This window comes from Camelus dromedarius, chromosome 13 (genome assembly GCF_036321535.1).
Source record: "Camelus dromedarius isolate mCamDro1 chromosome 13, mCamDro1.pat, whole genome shotgun sequence".
Lineage (NCBI taxonomy): Eukaryota > Metazoa > Chordata > Mammalia > Artiodactyla > Camelidae > Camelus > Camelus dromedarius.
The window spans coordinates 27,258,341-27,279,260 of record NC_087448.1 but is presented as its reverse complement, the minus strand read 5'-3'; positions in this window follow the sequence as shown (position 1 = coordinate 27,279,260).

Here is a 20,920-nt window from a genome sequence, read left to right as displayed (position 1 = left end):
GAATGCTTATTACATGCAAGGTTCACAGTGGCAGGTTGTAATTCTTAAAGATGGCTCAACAATACTTTCCATCCCACTTGGTCTCTTGTTACATGACCTTACCCACCCCTGTCAGCAGCTGGAATCTCTGTCACCTCCCCTTAAAACAGGACTGCGTGGACCAACAGAGTACAGTGGAAGTGACACTATGTGCCTTCTGGAACTGGATCATAAAAGGTAATACACTTTCACTTGGCTCTCTCTGTCTTAAGAGGCTTGCTCTCAGAATCTGTTCTTCAAGTTCTGAGGAAGCTCAGACCACATGGAAAGGACACACATAGACGTTCATCCTCAGCTGAAGTCCTAGCCAACTCTCAGTATTTTCTGCCTGACCGGAGACTGAGAAAGTCTTTGAGATGGTTCTATCCCCAGACACTGTCTGACTGCAACCACACAAGAGCCCATGGGCAAGAACCATCTAGAACCTGGAAAAATAAAATAAACGGTGGTTGCAGTTTTAAACCCCTACTCCCTACTTCTGGGGGAGTTTTTTACATAGCAGTGAGTAACTGATATAGTAACCATATGTATTGGATTATCTAGGGCAGTTCTGATTTAAATTACTTCTCTCATTTGTCAGATAATAACTGCAAATAATTATATAGTACTTGTTATATGCCAGGCATTGTTCTATGTGCTTAATGTTAATTCTTCTAATTCTTACAATGGCCCCATGAATTAGGCTCCATTATTACCCCATTTTATAAATGAGAAAATTGAGGCATAAAGAAGCCCAAGTTCATACAATTTGTAAAATCCCATGCCAAGTTTTGAACCAGACAGTATGGCTCCAAAGCACATGTACTTTAACACAACCCTAGCCCACCAATCCTGTTGGGCTGTTTATCAGGCCATCTTTACCCCAGTTCTGTGTCTGTGAGATCCAGTAGTTATCCCAATACATAAAAAACAGCACAGACAATATAATCCAAAATAGTTGATCTAAGAAGTATTCGTGTCTGTCATTCTTTGTTTAAAACAAATCAAATAGACAAAACATCACCAAATGAAACAAAGCAAAAACAAACAAACAAACAACTGATCCTCCTAAAAATATTTTTTCTCCAGATAAAATGAACGTAAAGGATCCTAGTCAACCCACTTATATGCAAACACTTAACAGCGGCCATATTTCTTATTGTGCCACAGCCACTGTTTTACTGTGCTAAGAAAACAAGGACTTTAGAGAAATTTATGAAAATATGCCCTAATATGCCTGTAGACACGGCTCAAGGCAATAGTGTATGTATGTCAAATATGTTACCTTTTTTTTTTTCCTACCATTTCCTCTTCTGTTTTTGTTTTCTTTTCAGGTGACACCATCAGCTTGATACCTTCCCCTAAATTTAACCCAGCAAATATTTACTGAGCTCATAGTTTCTTCACAGGCATATATGCTATCAGCAGACTCTATCACCATCTGTGGCTGTCATGATGTTATCAACAGAAGGAAGTTGGGGGCCAGGGGATGGGGCCAGTGATGGGAGAAGCTAAACAAAAAACTTTAGTGAGAGCATTAGAGGTAGAACATGGATTTTCTAAGCAGGGGCAGGGAGAGGACATATGAGGTAAGGGGCCAGCATGAGCAAAGTTGTGAGGTGGGTTAGTTCAGGTGACAGTGGGTAGCCCACATGCTAGAGAGCATTTTCAAGAGGGGAGTAGCAAGGGAGATTAGAGTGGAATGGAAAGAGGAAGGAGTAGACACCTAGGGAGCACCTAATCATTGTCTATCAAACCAGGCACTTTGCAAACTATTTCATTTAATCTTCACTCAGATCTACGGGGTATTGGAGACCTGCCAAAGGGCTTCTGCCAAAGGGCTCTAGAAATGTTCAGAACTCAAACTCAAAGGGTAGATCAACTCCAGAGAGGTATTAGCTTCAGATTTTTGTCTCTAATTGTGGAATGAAAGGCTTGTGCTACAGTTAATGGAATTTCCCCATCCGGGGATGTATTTTTAGGAGTGGCAAGTTGAAAGCTGGCTTTCTTATGCAGCTTTCACTTTCAGAGCTACAACCTACTCAACAAGGTCCTGGTATCCAATTTCCAAAGCAACTCATCCCAGGACCTGCTGGGATTTGCCCTGTGGTAAAAGGAGGATAGGGTACATCCTCACCCTTAATTGGCAGGAGGAGCAGAGTGGCATCAGGTCAGCATATCCTCATGATGCTTCATGAGTAGGGCTGTTTCCCCACCCATCACGGGAGAGATAATATTCACCCCGCCTACTTAGAAGGTTGTTAGAGACAATTAATTAAAATTAATTAGACAACCACTTCTGTGACAATGAAGCTTTGCTTTTTATCCTGGACACTTCCTTTTGAGACATTCCATTTCATTTTAGCACAATTAAAAAATTTTAATCACTTTTCAGAAGGGTGGGGAGTAGGTAGGGAGGGGGTGAATTTTTAATCAGAATAATAACAATAGAAAGGAAACTAAATGTGGAACCAAAACAGCCAAGCTTGGGATCCTTACCTGGCCACTTACCAATGGGTCTGGAATGACCCTCTTGATCTTTTGAATCTCAAGTACCTAGGATTCACTCATCACCTGCCTCATGTTGTAAGGATTTGATATTTAAGTAAAGAAGAACGTGCTTTGTAAATTAGAAAGTATTCTGCTGATATTAGTATGATATTTAGAGTCATATTTGCATGATTACAACCCAGCCATACTTCATACCAAAAAAAAAAGATATTTTTGTTATCTCATCTGACTCATTTAACAGGAACAAGTAGTCCAGAAGCCAGGATGCAGGCTGACCTACACATCACATTGTGCCCTCCTCTGAACAATCCAGTGTGTGTCATATGTTTAGCCTAAAAAACTATTGAAAAACATACACTCCTTCATCCACTTATTTGTACAATATCTCCATTTACTGAGTTCTTGGCATTTTATATCATACATGCACATTAAGAGTTGGAAGTAAGAGAAGCCTTGAAGTTTTATCAAGATTTGTGTATTGATGTCTTATTAAGATACAAAAAAATAAACCTTTTTCCTCTGCCTAAACAAATCTGGGTACCAAGGGGAAATATGGCTTCTGTTTTTCATGTATGTAAATTTTCCACATGCATCAATATAGCAATACTTAGAGCTTTGAGGATTTTTTTAGATAATGAAAAAGTCCCTATTAGCCACAATTCTATCTTCAGTCAGTGAAGAAAGGATATAAGAGCACTGCTATTTAAGAATATGGATGAGCATCGAGGCAAACTTTAGTCCTAGCAGACTTCATTTCATATCATCCACAAATTTTTTACTTTCTTTGAAACGGAAGTTGATCCTAAGAAGAGCCTTTTTAGGGAAAGAACATTGTTTCATTTTCCAGAGCATTGTGTCAGGTAGGTAAGTTGGTAGGCAGACTTTATTCTTTTCCTTTCTTTGCCAGTAATATTTATATATAAAGAATTTCACAGAGTTAAGTGGTACTTGGGAAAAGCTTTTCATTTTAATATGCAGAAATGACTTGTCATCCAAAATTTAAACTCGTGTTACTTCACAGAGTCCAAAGCACAACAAAATAGTTATTTTATCAGCTAATCACATGCTGCTGAATTTAAGTCTGCTCTACTGCTCCCATAACATTTACAAATCACTGTCTGCACTTCAATAGGCTTCATGCAAGGTGCCAGTGGAATCTATTTCTGTCTGTAAAGACCTTCCCATCTCGGGAGTGACATTAATGATTATCTTTCCCTTTCACATGGGCGCCCACCAGCTGAATTGCCTAGGTGACTTCCTGCCCACTTGGATGATTAGAGTTTTGCAACTGACACTGACTTGGGCAGCAGGATCGAATTCCTCGCCTCCATCTGGCAGCTTCCCGCTTCAGTCTCCTGCACCCTAAGGACAAAATGAGGGCAGCATCACTCTTACCTCCCTCTCTCTAAGAAACAGAATTTCTCATTGAATGAATGGGAAGACAGTGGGATATTGCTTCACTTTGAGGTGAACATTAATATTAAACAATAGATGTCTCTGGGAGTGAGCTGCTGCTGCTTGAATGCCAAGCTACTTCATTAAGACAAACTGAACAAAAAAATAAATAAAAAGGAAAGGAAGCCTAGAAAAGGGCTGAAGGAAGAAAGAAGCAGATTTTTAAAGACTAGCCAAATGTTTAACCTTAGAGGAATTCAGAAAAACAATTATTTGTCTTTTTTTTTAAATGGTGATTTTCCATTGCTTCTTATGATGAAGTCTTTTAAAACACTGAGTTTAAGTTAGAAATATGTCATCTCACCTAGGACCTCAACATTTTATGCTATAATGGAAATGCATTATTCATGTTTTGATGGTTTATATTTGGGGATTGTAGTAGATTAATTTGTTGCCCCAGTTTTTCACATGGTGTCCATACCTTTTGCAATGTGATTTTGCGGCTCCTTCCATCAAGAGATTACATCAGTTTTTCCACGTCTTGAATATGCATTGGTCTTATAATGTGCTTTGGCCAACAGAATTGAAATTGACTGTGAAAACCAATCCAAGCCTAAAGCCTTGAGCATTTTCTCCTTGTCTTGGAACCCCACCACAGTTGTGAGAGGTTAGTTGTTCCAGCCAAGGCCATTTGAGACAAGCCTATGGCCAGCTAAACACCAAAAACTGACCCACAGTTGACCACATATGCATAAGTGAGCCCAGCTGACCTACTGACACATGCACAATAATGAGTGTTTATTGTTTTAAGAGTTTGAATTTTAGGTGGTTTGTTATACGGCAATAGCTAACTGATATAGAAACTGATACAGAAAGAATATGACATATTATTTATTTTTGTTACCTTAATCTCTATAATAAAGACAATATTTGTAGAACTTTAATAAAACAAGAGGATATAGTGAATTAGGGTTCATTGGCCCACTTAAAACCAAATCACCTGAGTGGTAAGAAATGAAGCTGGAGATGCAATCTGAGGCCAGATCTTTCAAAATCTTATGACTCATGATGATGCTGCTGGATTTCCTTTTTTCTTGAGGGCCATTGTGATCCTTTGAAAAGTTTTAAGTGTCTGTGTAGGATGTCCTGAAAGTAGTTGTATGAACATCCCAACTAGTTCTTAAGATCTCTGCTCTCAAATTAAGAGTCTCAGTATTCAGCATATCATCTCCATAGAACTGCACACTTTGGGTGTATCTGCTAAGAACAGTTATAACTAAAAATAATAACAACAGTTATTCATTGAATATTCACAGTGTTCCTGGCATTGTGCCAAGCCCTTTATGTACATGAACTCATTTAATGTTCCCAAGAACATCTATCTATGAGAAGAGTGTAATTATTATTTCCATTTTCCCAATGAGAAAGTTGAGGTATCTAGGGGATATGAGATTACTCATAGCCACATAGCTAGTAAAGGGTGAAGTGCTAGAGGCTTGTGCCCTAAATATTGTACTGTAACCTAGTTCCTACTTAACATATATCATTACTAAGCACATCTGTTTACTCCAATTTTTGTTATTCCTATATTTGTGGTGGTGGTACTTACTAATCTAGCTAAAGTAATTATGCTTTATATCTCAAGCACTCCTTTAATAGAAGGGAATCTGCCCAGATCCTATAAAGTATTTAACTTTCTATTATAGAAGATCCTGGTTTCTAAGGCTCTACCAATCTGTCTTGGAATCCTTTTGCAAGTGGTTCAGTGTTTATAGGCAGATCATAAATTTTCCATCAGAGCCAGGACCTGAGTGAGGCACCCAGAAAAGAAAATGTAAGGAGGCACTCACTCTCAGTTTCTGACTCTAGACTTGTTCATCTCCAAGAGTGAGCACCTCCTTAAATTTTGTGCTCTAATCACCTAGCTTGCCTCACCCTAGTCCCAGCCATGTTTTCTATTCTTTCTTCCTTGAGATTAAGCACCTTCTCGTGTGCTTTTCCCCTCCAGCTTTAGTGAGGTATAATTGACTAATAAAATTGTAAGATATTTAAAATGTACAATGTGATGATTTGACATATACATACATTGTGAAAGTATGCCCCACGTTGAGTTAATTAACACATCTATCACCCTACATATTTACCTTTTTTTTTGGAAGGAACATTTAAGTTCTACTCTCTTAGCAAATTTCAATCACACAATACAGTGCTATCAACTATAGTCACCATGTTATACATTAGATCCCCAGACCGTATTCATCTTATAACTGAAAGTTTGGACCCTTTTACCAATCTCTCCCTATTTCCCTCACTTATCATGCATCTGAACTTACATAATGACAGCATTTTGCCCTTCTGGGCTATGTTCCTAGCTGCTTAAGGGTGGGGACAAAGTCTATCACCTTCACAATTATATTTCCATTGCTTAGTACATAATAGGTGTTCAATAAAGATTTTCCAAATAAATGAAGAGCAGTGCATTCAGAAACATACTCTAGGGAGCTCGTTACACAAAGACAGAGGACATTTTCTCTACCCTTGGAGCTCAAACCCCAAAAGGGAAAAGACACAAATCAAATAGTCACACAGTAGTGAGCTACCCTCTCTGACAGAGGCATAGGCAGAAGTCTGCAAGCACAGAGAAGGGAATAAGAACACCATCTGGGAGATGCAGGGTGTGGACCCAAACCTTGAGTGTACCCTTCATGTCCCATCAACTTCCCTGCATTCAAGTCTGCTTCTGATAGGTGATTCTCTGATAGCAAACAAATGGGGGATGGAAGAGTCATGACACCAATTACCTTCTGAGGCAGCTGAGAAAGGGGGAAACGGAGAAGGAGGAGTTTGTTTTTTAACAAATTAAATTTGGCGAGTTATTAGGAAATCCAAGGGGAGTATTCTCTGGATAGCGTGAAATCCTGAATTTGGGGTTCAAGAGAAAAAGCAATCAGGCATAAACCTGTAAATTTGGAAGACACAACATGAAAGCAATATTTGAAATTTTGAGGACAAGCGAGATCACCTGTATAGGCAGAAGACTAAGAGCAGAAATATGCAGAGGGGAATGGAGAGAAATGTGTGGTGTCAATTTATGACCACTATGCTCCAACATAACATCTAGCCTTTCTGTGCAGGAAGACACTGTCTTCAGAAATGCCGAAGCCCTCTTTTGGTCAGTGTTGTCGCAGGACATGATAGTTGGTACCTTCTTCAGTGGGTACGTATATGGGGCTGTAAGATAAAAATTGAGGGGTAACCATGGACCACATTGCTGTCAGGGGGAACATAGCCTTTGTTTTGAATGACACAAAAAATGTTCTCTGGTTTTACAGAAGCTAGATTTGTAACCAAACACCTATTCTCAGGAGACAATGGTTTCATTCCTAGAAATATTTGTAAAATTTTATAGGAACAAGAGTGGTGTTTCTTGCATTTTAATTGCCTCTCTCCCAAACCTCTGTGATAGCAAAATGTTGTTTTGTATGAGGTTTTTTCCAGGGTACTAAATCTTGATATAATCAATACTATATATGTTAACTATCTGCAGGCTGTCTGTAGTAAGTTTGAATTATTAGATTCCTCTGAGGTCTAGACAATTTTTCTTTCAGCTATCACTTACTATTTATCTATCCATCTATAGTATATAAATGTTTTACAGGAATCGTTCTAGGTACATAAATAAATTATGTGGCTGGTGGCAAAGACTGGTTGTTACAGCAAGGCTCCAGTGTATTATATTTAATAATCCAAACTGTGATAAAAAGAGAGAAAGAGAAGAAGGGGAAAGACTGCTCTTCTCAGTCCTCACTGGTACCTTCCAGAAAGTGCCAGAAAAGACTCTCCATAATGTGACCGTGTTACCAGTGAGACTCTCACATCATGGGCAGCATCCTGGGGAAGGAAAGGCGCTCAACAGATGAAAGCCTGTTCATTGAACACCTCAATGCAACAGTTCCTGAAGCTGTGGACATCCAGATTATTCACACTATACTTTTCCTTTTACAAATGCTTACTGAGCATTCATAGAAAAAAAGATTCTCCCCAGCCTCCTTCCCGCTGTCCCTCCCTCCCCTCCCCTCCCCCACCACTGCTTCGCTCCACAAAGGATTGGGAACAGCTGAGATGAGAACACACATGTTAAAACAAGTGATGAAATTGAAAATTGAGATCAGGGAAAATGCAACTAAAAGTAAAATTCAATACCAGGGAAAGGAAAAATACATATTCCAAGACTCTAAGGGTCAGCCTGGTTGTTACAGTTGAGTTTCAAATGGGCTCTGAATTTTCTGGAAGGGGAAACAAAGTGGAAGATGTGAATGGCTACATAATTCTTGTTATTAAAAAAAAAAAACAAAAAACAGTAGAGTAGTTTCTCAGGGGAAGCAGGGTTATCCCGTCCTAGAATGTTTTTGTCTCTTACGGAATACTAGGCATTTACAATTTTCATTTAATCCACCCAAGAAGTCAGGTGTTATTTTTAATGGTTCACAATCGGTGAAATTGGGCACAAACACATAAAACTGCTCCAAGTCATATGGGTGCTAAACATCAGTGTTAGGGGTCAAACCCAGGTTATCTAATTCTTATTCTGGTTCCAGAATGTCACTGCAATTTTCATAGCTTGCCTTCCCTGGGAAACTCTATCCCACCCTGCTTGCTTGCTTGCTTCCACCTTGCTTTATATCATAGATGTATTCCAGAAAATTCTTCATGAAATCAATCTAGCAAATACATATGTGTAAAGAGAGAGAGGGATATATACACACACATATATCTCATACATATGTGTATATCATATACATACATATACATATCGTATCACATATGTACATGTACATATATACATATATAGATATAGATATATATTGCAAATCCAATTGTATTTTTCTTTGACAAGATCCATGATTCCAGGGATGTTTTATCTCATAATCAATATTCATTTGGCAGTAGCTCTCAACTTTTAACCTTTTCTTTAACATACAAATTGAAGGCAGTAGTTTTCAACATTTTCATTAGAGACAGCACCCTCTTTTTCAAAGAAATTCCGCACAGAACCCCATATATAAGAACAGATTAGTGTGGAGCTGCTCTGGAGGAGGCTTGGCTGGGTCAGAGGGAGCACTGTGCTCAGAGACCCTGGGGGATGGCCCTGGAGTTGGGGCAGGGGATAGTGGGGAAGGGAGCAGCGGGGAGCAAATCCATCGAACACAATTTGAAACAAATGCCTTTGGAATTTACAAAGAGCTGCCTTATTTAATTATTTAATTTGTGATTCAAAACAATCCTGTTAGGTAGATTGGTCTGGAATTTGCCTCATTTTTGGAGGTAAAAGAAACCAAGGGTCTGAATTAATAACCTGTGATCACTGTCAATCAACTGGTGTTTGTGTTTATTGCCTGATTGACGTGGTCTAGAAGACAGGGAGAACAGTGGGCCACGTGAGAAGCTGAGAGCAGAGAGCTTCCTAGCCCTGTATCCTGGGAGTCCTGTCTCACTTGTCAGTAGCCCTAAAGCAGAGGGTGGGAAAGCCCAGGTGACATACATTATGGTTTAACCACGTGTTAACACTTGTTTCATCATTCTGAAATCATTTTTCATAACCTCCTTAAATGAATGAAAAAATGGGGAAGGAGATTTTTAAAATGAGAGAGAGGAACCTAAAAGGTATTGTGGTCTTGTGGAAAAGAGTAAGATAGGATGTAGAAAATCTCTTTATTCCAGACTGGTTCAAAAGAAGGTTATACACTTAGGCTCCTCTATTTTATCTGGATTTGCCTTTCCCTTTGAAATAAACACTGAAGTTTCTTGCTCTCTTTTAAAATTTTTCTACTATAAAAAATTCAAATATACACAAAAGTAGAAAGAATAGTGTAAAAACTCTCACCTATGCTTCTCTCACCTTCAGTAACTATACACTCGTGGCCAATTTTGCTTCATATATGCAACTCCTTGGACTATTTTGAAGCAAGTCTTTGGCATGGTTTTCTTTCATCCACCAATATAACAGGTAAGGCTTTTAATAGAAGCAGTGTCATGGTTCAAAATGGTCACCACTCAAAGAGCGTCAAGTTCTACCTTCTTAAAAGAGAGAAGGGTCTGGCCTAAGGGATTGTTCTGCGGCCTTCATCACAAGTGGTGATTCTGTAACTGATCTTGATATCACACTTAGTGAGTTTGCCTCTGTTTTTTCACGTTTAAAAAGAAAACACCAGAGCCTGTCTCTTCCAGAATAAATAATGTCTGAACATTCATCATTCAGGGAGTCAGAGTTTGGTGACTGCCTGCAGGGTCCCTTTGACTGCTCCCTTACGCTCCCCTGCTGCCTCTGATTCTATTAGCTGAATTCCTTAGTAAAAGAGATTTATTTCCATAATCTAGAGGATGTTCCTCTAAATGGAGTCCATAGTCTCTTAGAAGGTCCATGGATGGGTTTCAATAAGTCAGCGGACCTCCTGAAATTACATACAAAATTTTGTGTGGATGTGTGATGTGCATTTTTAAAGGGTCTATAGTTTTCCTCAGCCTCTCCAAGGGGCAATGGTGGCACCTATGAACCTATGCACTGAGAGACACATCAGTGATTGTAGGTCCATGAATGTGGGTATGATCTACACAGAGGATCATGAAGCCAAGGTCCTGCAAATGTTAGAGAAGGGATAGAATTTGGGGTTTTATCTAGATGTCTTGTAGGTATTATGGAGGGAAGGTGTCTCAGGCTAGTACTTGTAACTGTTCCATGTGGATATTGAACTTCATAGGACACAGACTCTAACAGGGCACCTGAATGCCATGGTGAACTATTTAATACTTCCAAAGGCCACAGTGCTCACTGGGTCCCCAAAGACAAGTTTTTCTATTTATCTTTAAGAAGGAGATATGATGAAACAGGACACCATAAGGAGGCAGATAGTGTTGAGGTTTTATTCAAGATGATTTTAATCCAAATATCATATTAAATGATGTAGATTGCAAAAAATGGCCATGGTCCTTCACTGTTTTCTGGTCCATAACCTTTATAATGTGACTTTGTAGCCCCTTTCATCAAGAGGTAGAATCGTTTTACCATCTCCTTGAATCTGCACTGGCTTTCTGACTTGCTTTGGCCAATAAATGCAGTGGAAGTAACAGGTTTTCAGTTCCAACTTGAGTCCCCAGGAGGCCTCACGTATCCCATTATTGTTCCGTCTCTTGAGACCCCTGACTCTGTTTATAGTGCGAGCTTGCTTTAAGGTGGCTGACTACATGCTGCAGAGCTGTGTCAACTCTATTATCCTGGCTGAGTTCCCACGTTTGAGAAGGAACCCAGACAATATCAGCAAAGCATCTTACCCTGGCTCCCCACCCTCTCCACTAATCACAGCTGATTAAAGATGCAGGAGAGTGGAGCTGAAACCAGAACCAACCAGGTGATCCCAGCCTAAGTTTCTGACTCTCGGAATCACAGAATCACGAACTACATCCATGGTTATTGTTTTAAGTTACTTTGTTTGGCGGGAAGGATACTTACTATACAGCATCAGCTAAGTCAGACATTGGGAATCACTTCCATTCAAAATAGAATCACATTTTTAGATTTGAAGATTTCAATGCCCTGAATCTTTGACACTTTACATAAGCTTTTATTTGTTTCAATACCTTGTATTCAAGTGCACAGATTCCCTTTTTAATTTTTGTTGTTCTCCCAGTCTCTTCTCTTTGAATGAGAAGTGTCACTGTTAGCAACATAAACTGACTTCTCTAATTTTGCTTCCCTCGCTCTGTGTACTAGGAATTTTTATCTGCTGTAGGATGAAAAAGAAAAATTGGATAGGCAGGTATTCTTCCAAATGCATTGCTTGAGCCAAGAAGCCAGCTTTGAAAAACTAAACATTTTATATATATATATATATATATATACACACACACATATATATATTTTATGTATTATTGTGCTTATTAATTTATTTATTTTACTGAAGCTTCCCTTCCCTGAGGCAGAATCTCAAAGTCATTTTATTTGTAGAAGAGCAATTAAGTAAAACTAATGACTGGGAGTGAAAAACATTCATCCATGCAGCAAAATGTTATCTTAGTATGTACTTATGATTATTAGTAAAACATTGATTAAAAAGAAAGGTTGATAGCAGAACCAATACCTTGAGCTCTTTATTCTAATAGTAGTAGTGCTTTGATCTAGGGGTTGAGTCTATAGATTTTGTGTCACAGTTGAAGGTATTTGAGACTCCAAAAGACTAAGAACTACTGATTTAGTACAAACTGTCCTCACAATTCATTACTAGGTGTTTGAATAAATTTACTTTTTCCAATGTTGATGCAGCTACAGCTTTTGTTTGTAAAAAAAAAAAAAGAAAGAAAGAAAGAAAGAAAGAAAGAAAGAAAATTTGGCTGTATCTTCCTGGTCTCAGTTGTTAAATAGTTGAGAAGGCACCTAAAATTGCCTTTATTCACCCAGAGATGCCTCTCTGAATACAGAGAAGATGACAAATGATTTGTGGATATTGGTTCTGGAGTCTGAAAGCATCAGGAAGATACATGATGGAGAGAAATGAAGATGGAAAGAGTGACGTTCGAATAGCAGCAGTGAGAGAACCCCCCTGAAGGGCAAAGACTGCCATGTGTCTCAGCAGGTGAGGATACAATGACCCACCTCTGTGCCTAATCTCAGATAAATTGGGGCCATGCTCTACAGGTCTCACTTATATCTTGTTCAGGTTTTTATCTTGACTAGATCCCAGTTGGATTCCATGCTTAACATCCCATTGAGAAAGCCAAAAGCATAACTTTGCATTTTCATGCTTCCAGTCTATTAGGAAGGAAACCCTGAGATGAAGTTGGAAGTACGCAACACAGGGAATAAGCAACACCTGTGAAGATGAGCAGCGAGGGATGTAGGATTGAGAAGAGAAAATCTTCAGACAGTATTGCTGATCCGATATCTGTAAAAGGAAAGTGAGAAGGAAGCAGGCTTGGGAGGTGGAACCTCATACCATCATCAGATCAGAAGTCCTGCCAGCTCAAAGGAAGCTTTAAAGACTCTTCATTAGAGGCATTGAACTAGGCAGACATAGGCAAACCCAGCTCCCTCTTATACTGTTATCAAAAAGGGCCTGTCTAAGAGGACCGTGGCCTTGAGTTGGAAGCAGAGATGGCTTTCTGACACTACTGCTCGCAGCTGAGGGGCAAGTTCTTTCTCGAAGAGAGAGCCCAGTGACACCCCTGAGCAGCTGCCACAGCCCCCTTACATTTACAGGAATGATGAATGTTTAGCCACTTCTAACAAGTCTGAAATCATTCAAGTAAATTAACAAACATATCCATCGCTTTGACCAAGAATTATTTTAAATGACAGAGAATTTGGGGGGGGGGTTCACTGTGATAGAGAGGCTGGGAAAAGGGAAATACCAAATGATGCAACATGGCATAGTGGGAAAAGAATAGGATTAAATATTGATGTATGTCATGACCCGTTCAGGTTTTTGCCACTCTGTCAGCAAACATTTATGAAGAACTTCCCGTATCCTAGAGACCTCACTAGGAAATGGAAATGTTGGTGTGAAAAGCACAGTTCCTACAATGAAGCTTCACAGTCTAATTGAGGTGACTTAAAAGTCAGTAGTTAACACAACCAAGTGTCAGCGACCCTAATCATCATATAAGCTTTTTCTCTTTACCGTCATCATTGTCTACATCAGCATCAATGTCAAGTGCTGGCCGTATGCTGGTTCCTTACCACACCTTCTACATGCATGATCTTATTTAAACTTCCTACAAAAAACAGGTGGCTCAAAATATTTTTTGAAAGAAAAAGAGGAGGAGGAACTGGAGGGAAGGGAGGATGAGCCCTTCTGGGCAGAGGGGATAAAAGTGGGGCAGCAGGAGAGCAGGAGAAGGAACCAACAGATTCCCTGTCAGATTCCCTGTCAGCTTCTGTCTACTCATAATTCCTTGTGTCTGAAGCATAAATTCCATATTGATCAGGACTGTAGAATAAGAAAAAAAAACTGGCAAAAGTGGGGAATGAGGCACATCTCGAAGAACTTTGGGTTCTAAACCATTGCATTTACCTTTTGTGTTGAAAATGATGGTGAATCACTGGAGGAATTAAAGCCTTAGCTTTAAACCTCTCCTCCTAGGTAATCTTACCCAATCTAACTCTCAGGATTTTCATGCTTTAGTATAATGGGATGTCTGCAGAGAGAGCATTAGACACAGGTGCCACATAATGCATCAAGTCCTCTCTAGCATGGTAACCTGTACGTGGGCAATGCCTGTGAGATTGTTAGAAATGCTAATTATTGACCCTGTGCCCAGGTTTACTGACTCTGGCTCTCTGAGGGGTGGGGCTCAGGGACTTGCCCTTAACAAGCTCTCCATGTGATCCCAATGCTCAGTAGGTTTTAAAAGCTCAGCTCTACACCAGCGCTATTCAAAGTGCAGTGGTCTGCTTTCGCGAGCACTGTTTCTGAACTGTTTCTGGCTCTTATGGAGGTCTGGAGAGCAACTGAGGGTAAGTTTTAAGAAACCTTTAAGTATTTAAGCAGAAAGATCTTATGTTGGGTGACTCTAGTATTAAAATTTGATTTTACATTTAGTAACATCTTTCTAATTTCACTCCTCTGACTGCATTTTTAATGATATTTTACAAAAGTCACAATCTGTGATGAATTGGACACACACGCTCGAATTGGCCGTCTTCATCACAGATATGTGAGAAGTTCTCTACACTTGGCCATTATGGCTTTTTCGACTTCTTTTCAGTTTGGGTGTCCTGTTTATAGCAGACATTGAATCTTCCACTTTGGGAAGGTAAATGTTAACTTATTTTTTGCATCTTGTATCTGCCACTATCATTCCCCAGAGCTCCCTGATTTCTTGTTTTGGGGCCACTTGACAAACAAGCCTGTTTTTCCCAAGTGCCGTTGCTAGGAAGCATCTTGCTTTGTTACCGGCTTCTCACACTTCCCACTGATTTCACTGTTTTCCAGATGTGTTCAGACCCACAGATTAAACAATAGATGAAAGAGGCCAGAAGGAAGACATTTTACTGCAATATGTTTTGCTGGTGTTATCATAAACAATTTTTGAATTGGCCAGTGGAAACAAAAATATGTGGATAATTCTCACATTGTAAAGCTACCAAAAGTATTTAATTTTCATGGAAACAAAATACCCTTTAAAAATACCATTAGAAGTCTGTGAAAGTGCAATATAATACTTCCAAGCTTTCTTTGGGGAGCCCTTGTGCTTTACAGTTTTGAGGGGGAGTCTATAGTGCTCTTCTGCTTTTGTTTAGTAAAATAGACAATGAGCTGTTTTCAAAAAGGAGAATTTTCTCAATAGAAAATAATTAAGGGAAATAAATGAATCCTTTATTTGTTACACACAAAAAAAACCCGTAAAGGTGATCAAAAGATGATTTAGTGATGGAAGCTGACTCGGTCGTTATGGCAACTAGAATCTGAAAGTACCTGGTTGAGCGTGTGTGTTTTATTTTCCTCCCCTCTGTCTTTTTTAAGGAAGGGGGAAAAAGTTGTCTTCCATCTGGTTTAATCACAGTGTTAAAATACCAACGTCAAAGAAAAGTATCTAATAAAGATAATTTCACATCTGTTTCAAGCCGAGTGATACTTCACCTTAACAAGGAGTAAATACAATTGTAGGCAAGTCTTTTAGGAGGAAAGAGTATGGTTATACATTATCGTAAATTGCTGAAGAATCTTTTAATTATTTTAGACTGTTATTTTTTAACCTGAATTACAGTAACTGGATTCATCTTGTCTTTTTTTTTTTTTTTTACCTGAACATGGAATTTTAGTTGCAGAGAGGTTTGAAGGTGGTGTTCAGTCATTTAATGCCCCCACTGTATTAGTGCTGCCAATTGTCTATGTAGCAGTTTCTCTTTTGTTTTGTGTTCCAATGAAAAAGGAAGTATCTTTCTTTGGAACAGAAACTTTAAAAATATTTATCTTTAAACAGTAAGAATTATATGAAAGGGTTTATTTTTATCTACTTGCTGCAGTGGGTAGCTGTTACTGTCACAACATCCTTATTATTATGTATTTTGAAGGTGAAATTACTGCAAAATATACATTGGGAACCAAATAATGAGGGTGAGGCTCTAACCAGAATAGCTCCATTGGAATTTCTCTCTTAAGCTAGTAGGAATATTTAATAAGTCGGAAAGCATTGTTTTTGCTTTCTTTTGAAAGTAAGTTATGGATTCTTAGGGACGTTCGGTTCTGGATCTATAGGGGAGTGAGCCCTCTAAGGTGATTCCCACTGCCTTGTTGTTCCAGGTAGTAATCATATGAGATGCTTTAGCACCTTCATAAAAGAGATACTGATCCAACTTAAGCATCAAATAGGTTCATTTCATATGCACTCTATCCTGAGGAATCTTTTATCTGTAAAGAGAAAGGTGTCTTTGTGGCTATCTGTAGTTATCCTCAGCTAGGAGTGCTGGGAAGGATACTGCCACATTTAATACAACAAAATGATGCTGCTGATCCAAGATCAATTGTGCTTTCACTCTGAGTTAGTCTTCTGATGCACCAATAAAATGAGGTTCCTTAAAGGGAAAACACAATGTACGGGAAAAGGTAGTGAACTGATCATAAGGATTTCCTTTAAATCTAGTCTCCCTTCGTGTGTATCAATGTAAGTTCTTATTAATGTCAAGAATTTATCAATTATATCAAATAAATGGGTAGGTTGGAACAGGCTATATAAACCAACTTTAATAGGGATGGGTAACTCCCCATATATGTACTAGAATTTAAAGTCTCAGCTTCCTTGGGAACAGAATCACTTTCTGAAAGAACTTCATTTACAAAGCAGTAGTTAATATATGCAGTGAAGTAATAAATATGTAGTAAACCATATAATTCACTGTGGCAGTCTGTATTTATTAGGATCAAGACTCTAGATTCACGAAGATGTCTTTGACCAAAATTAGATTAAAAGTTACTGTACACTAGAGAACAAAAAGGTGAACTGACTTAGGTTTTTAACTGTGAGCCTGCTAACAGTGGAAAACCTAGAAACCCAAAGCAACATATCGTAGAAAACAACTCTCAGGAACCCTAGTCTTTTCTGAAGCTCATCATTAACTAATTTCTCTTCATTTGGAGTCATGTTTGTATGAAAGAAAATTGCTTCTGATTTTTTAAAGGTTAACAGTAAGCAGATTATTATCCTAAGGAAGGTAGGCCTTTTTTAATTGACTTTTTTTTTTAATGCTGGTTTCCCCAATAAAGGGATCTTTCGTATCTGTATCTCCACTCTGAGGTAAATTTCCAAGCCCAGAGTACTTGCTGAGAGAAAACTCTTGAGTTAATTTTGTGCCTGGGTGCCCTAAGATAGTCAGTCTATGAGGAAGCATAGGATAAAACTCCCCTTAAATAGGGGCAGTATTGCTGGATAAACAAGTACCCAAAACCTACTCTCTGAAAGTATTGTTACTTATTACCATACACTTTTTGGAAGTTGCGCATTCTGGGGTAGCTTAAGTTGTTTGGAATTGCAGTCAAGATGGTAGCAGGAGCTGTGTAATCTGAGGCTTGGAGCCTCCATTTCAGAGACAGCTGGCTCACGTGGCTCATGAATGGAAGACTCTGCTCCTCGCTGGCTGTTGGCAGGAAGCTTTAGTTCCTCTCCACATGGGCCTCTCCACAGGGCTGCTTGAGTATTACCATGACACGGCGACTGGCTTCCTTTCCTTAAAGCAAGCGATCCAAGAGAAAGATGAGAAAGCATATGCCGTTTAAGTCCCACTCTCAGAAGCACACATCATATTATCTGCCACATGCAATTTGTTAGAAGCAAGTTGCTAATTACAGCCCACATTCAAAGGGACAGGGAGAAATTATCTCTACCTCCCAAGGAAGCACCACTAAGTTTTAGGTGATAGTTTAGAATCACCACAAAAAATAATTAGCTGGAATTATCTGGTTCCTGCTCTCAAGGGATTGATCTTGAGATATGAGGAACACAGAGATGACATCTGAAGATACCAGGAAGACAGAGAAGCCAAGAGTTAGCAAAAGCCTTGAGACAGAGAAAATATATACAGCACAGATGGTGAGGTGGTGGGCTGGCAACCACTGATCTGCTTTCTGTCACTATAGTTTTGCTTTTTCTAGAATTTCATATAAATAGAAACATACAGTGTGTAGTCTTTGGTCTGGCATCTTTCACTTAGCATAAGGGTTTTGGGATTCATCCATAATGTTACATGTAATATTTTCCTTAATTGCTGATTAGTAATCTATTATATAGATAAAATACAATTTGTTTATTCACCAGTTGAACACTTTGGTTGTTTTCATTTGGGGGTTATTATCAATTAATCTGCTATAAATAGTTGAATCTGAGTCAGTGAACATATGTTTTCATTTCTCTTATGTAAATATCTGAGAGTAGAAATTGCTGGATTTTATGGTGAGTGTATGTTTAAATTTTAAACAAATTGCCAAACTGTTTTCCAAAGGGACTGTACCATTTTCCATTCCCAACAGCAATATATGAAAATTTCAGTTGCCCCATATCCATGCCAACATTTGATATTGACAATCTATTTTAATTTTGGCCATTCTAGTATGTTTCAGTTTACATTTTTCTTATAACTGGTGATATTGAACACATTCGTGTGTGTATTCAATTTGCTAGGCCTGCCATAACAGTAACACAAACCGGATGGCTTAAGCAACATAAATCTATTTTCTCACAATTGTGGAGGCTAGAAGTCTAAGACCAAGATGTCTACAGGGTTAGTTTCTTCTGAGGCCTCTCTCCATAGTTTGTAGATGGTAATTTTCTCTTTTCTGTGTCTTCAGATGGTCTTCCCTCTATGTATGCTGTGTCTTAATCACATCTTCTTAAAAGGATACCAGTCAAATTTAATTAGGGCCACCCTAATGACCTTATGTTAAATTAATCATCTCTTTAAAGACCCTCTCTCTAAATATAGTCACATTCTGAGGTACTAGGGGTTATATCATCAACACAGAATGGGAGGGACACAATTCAACACATAACAATGTGCTTTCTTGCCATTAATATATTATTTGAAGTATTTATTCAAAATTTTAATTTCTTGGATTTTCAAAAATTGAATTGTAAGAGTTTCCCCACATAAAAGATTTTCTCTTGAATATTATATATAAAGTGCTATGAATATTTTCTCCAGGTCTGAGGCTTGATTCCTCATTTTCATAATCATGCCTTTTGAAGAACAAAAGTTTTCAATTTTGATATCTCATTTGACTTTTTTTTTTTTTTTCCTATGGTTTGTTCTTTTTGTCCTAAGAAATCTTTCCCTATCCAAGGTGCAAGTATTTTCTCTTGTTTTTTCTTCTGGAAATTTTATAAATTTCTGTATTTATGACTAAGGTCCATTTTAATTACAGTGTGAGGTAAGTGTTGAGGTCTATTTATACAAAACTAGTGTCACTTGTTAAAAATACTATCTGTTCTTCATTGGCATGCATTGTGAACATTGTTGAAAATCAATTGACAACGTATGTGTGGGTTTCAGTGTAACACAGCAATGGTTACCATCACTTTGTACTGAAATCAGGTGGCCTGGGTCCTCCAACTTTATCTTTCTCTTTTAAAAATTGTTTTGGGTATTCTTTTACATTCCAAATAAATTTTTAGAATCAGCCTAACAATTTATACAAAAAATCTTGCTGGGATTTCAGATGGTATTTTGTTGAATTCATGTGTCATTGTGGAAAGAATTGACAGCTTAACAATATAGAGCATTCCCATCCATTATTGTGATATATCTCTAAATTTATTTAGGTCTTCTCTAATTTTACTCAGCAGTATTTTATAAAACTCTGTGTATAGGTTTTCTAAATATTTTGTTATCTTTAATGTTAAAGGTTGTAGTATTAATATTATAAATGATAATTTAAATTTTTAAATTTCCAATTGTTATATAAAAGTTGATTTGCATATTAGCCTTGTATCTTTTAAACTTGATAAATTTACTTATAAGAGCTAATATCTTTTTGTAGATACTATTGGCATTTTTATGTGAAAACTATATATTTGAATAAAGCCAGTTGTACTTCTTCCTTCTACCTTTTTTTCTCCCTGGCTTATTGCTCTTGCAAGATCTCAGTGTAATAGTAAATACAAGTGATGAGTTTGGATAGAATTGCCTTATCCCTGATTTTAGAAGGAATAGTTTTTATACAATTGACTATGATATAGGTTTTTTATCAGAGTGGAAAAGGTCCCTTTTATTCCTAGGATGTTGAGAGCTTGTCACGAATGGGTATTGACTATTGTCAAACATTATTTCTGTACCAAATGATGTGGCCATATGGTTTTTCTGTTTTAATTTGAGTTCCTGTTGTTGGATTCTTAAAATTTAAGCCAAGTTTCGGATAAATCTCACTTGTTATGGTGTACATTCCTCTTTTTATACATTTTCTTAAGAAATTTTTATACTTAGTCCTTTAGCGATGTCAAAAATATTACAGCCTAAAATCTTTGTATGGTTTGATTACAGGGTAATTCTGTTTGTAAAATAAGTTAAAGGGTTCCCTTATATATTTTCTGGAAGACTTTGTGCAGAATTTGTTTCCTTTCTTCCTTAAATGTTTGGAAAAGAATTAAACAGTGATTTAATCTGGGTCTGATGGGTATAATTTTTGGTTTTTTGGTGGGAAAGAATTTAATTACTAATTTAATTTTTAAAATGTATATAAGGCTATTCATATTAACCATTTCTTCTTGAGTGAGTTTTGGTGATTGTCTTTTAAGGAATTTCTCCATTCCATCTATGTGCTTAAATTTATCATAAAATTGTTCAACATATTTCCTCTTATCCTCTTAATGTCTATAGTATCAGTAGTGGTGTCCCCGCTTTTATTCTCATATTTTTCTTTATCAGTGAGGCTAGAGGTTTACCAATTTTATTAATCTTTTGAAGCCAGATTTTGGTTATATTGCTTTCTCAATTGTTCTTCTGTTTTTTCTTCAT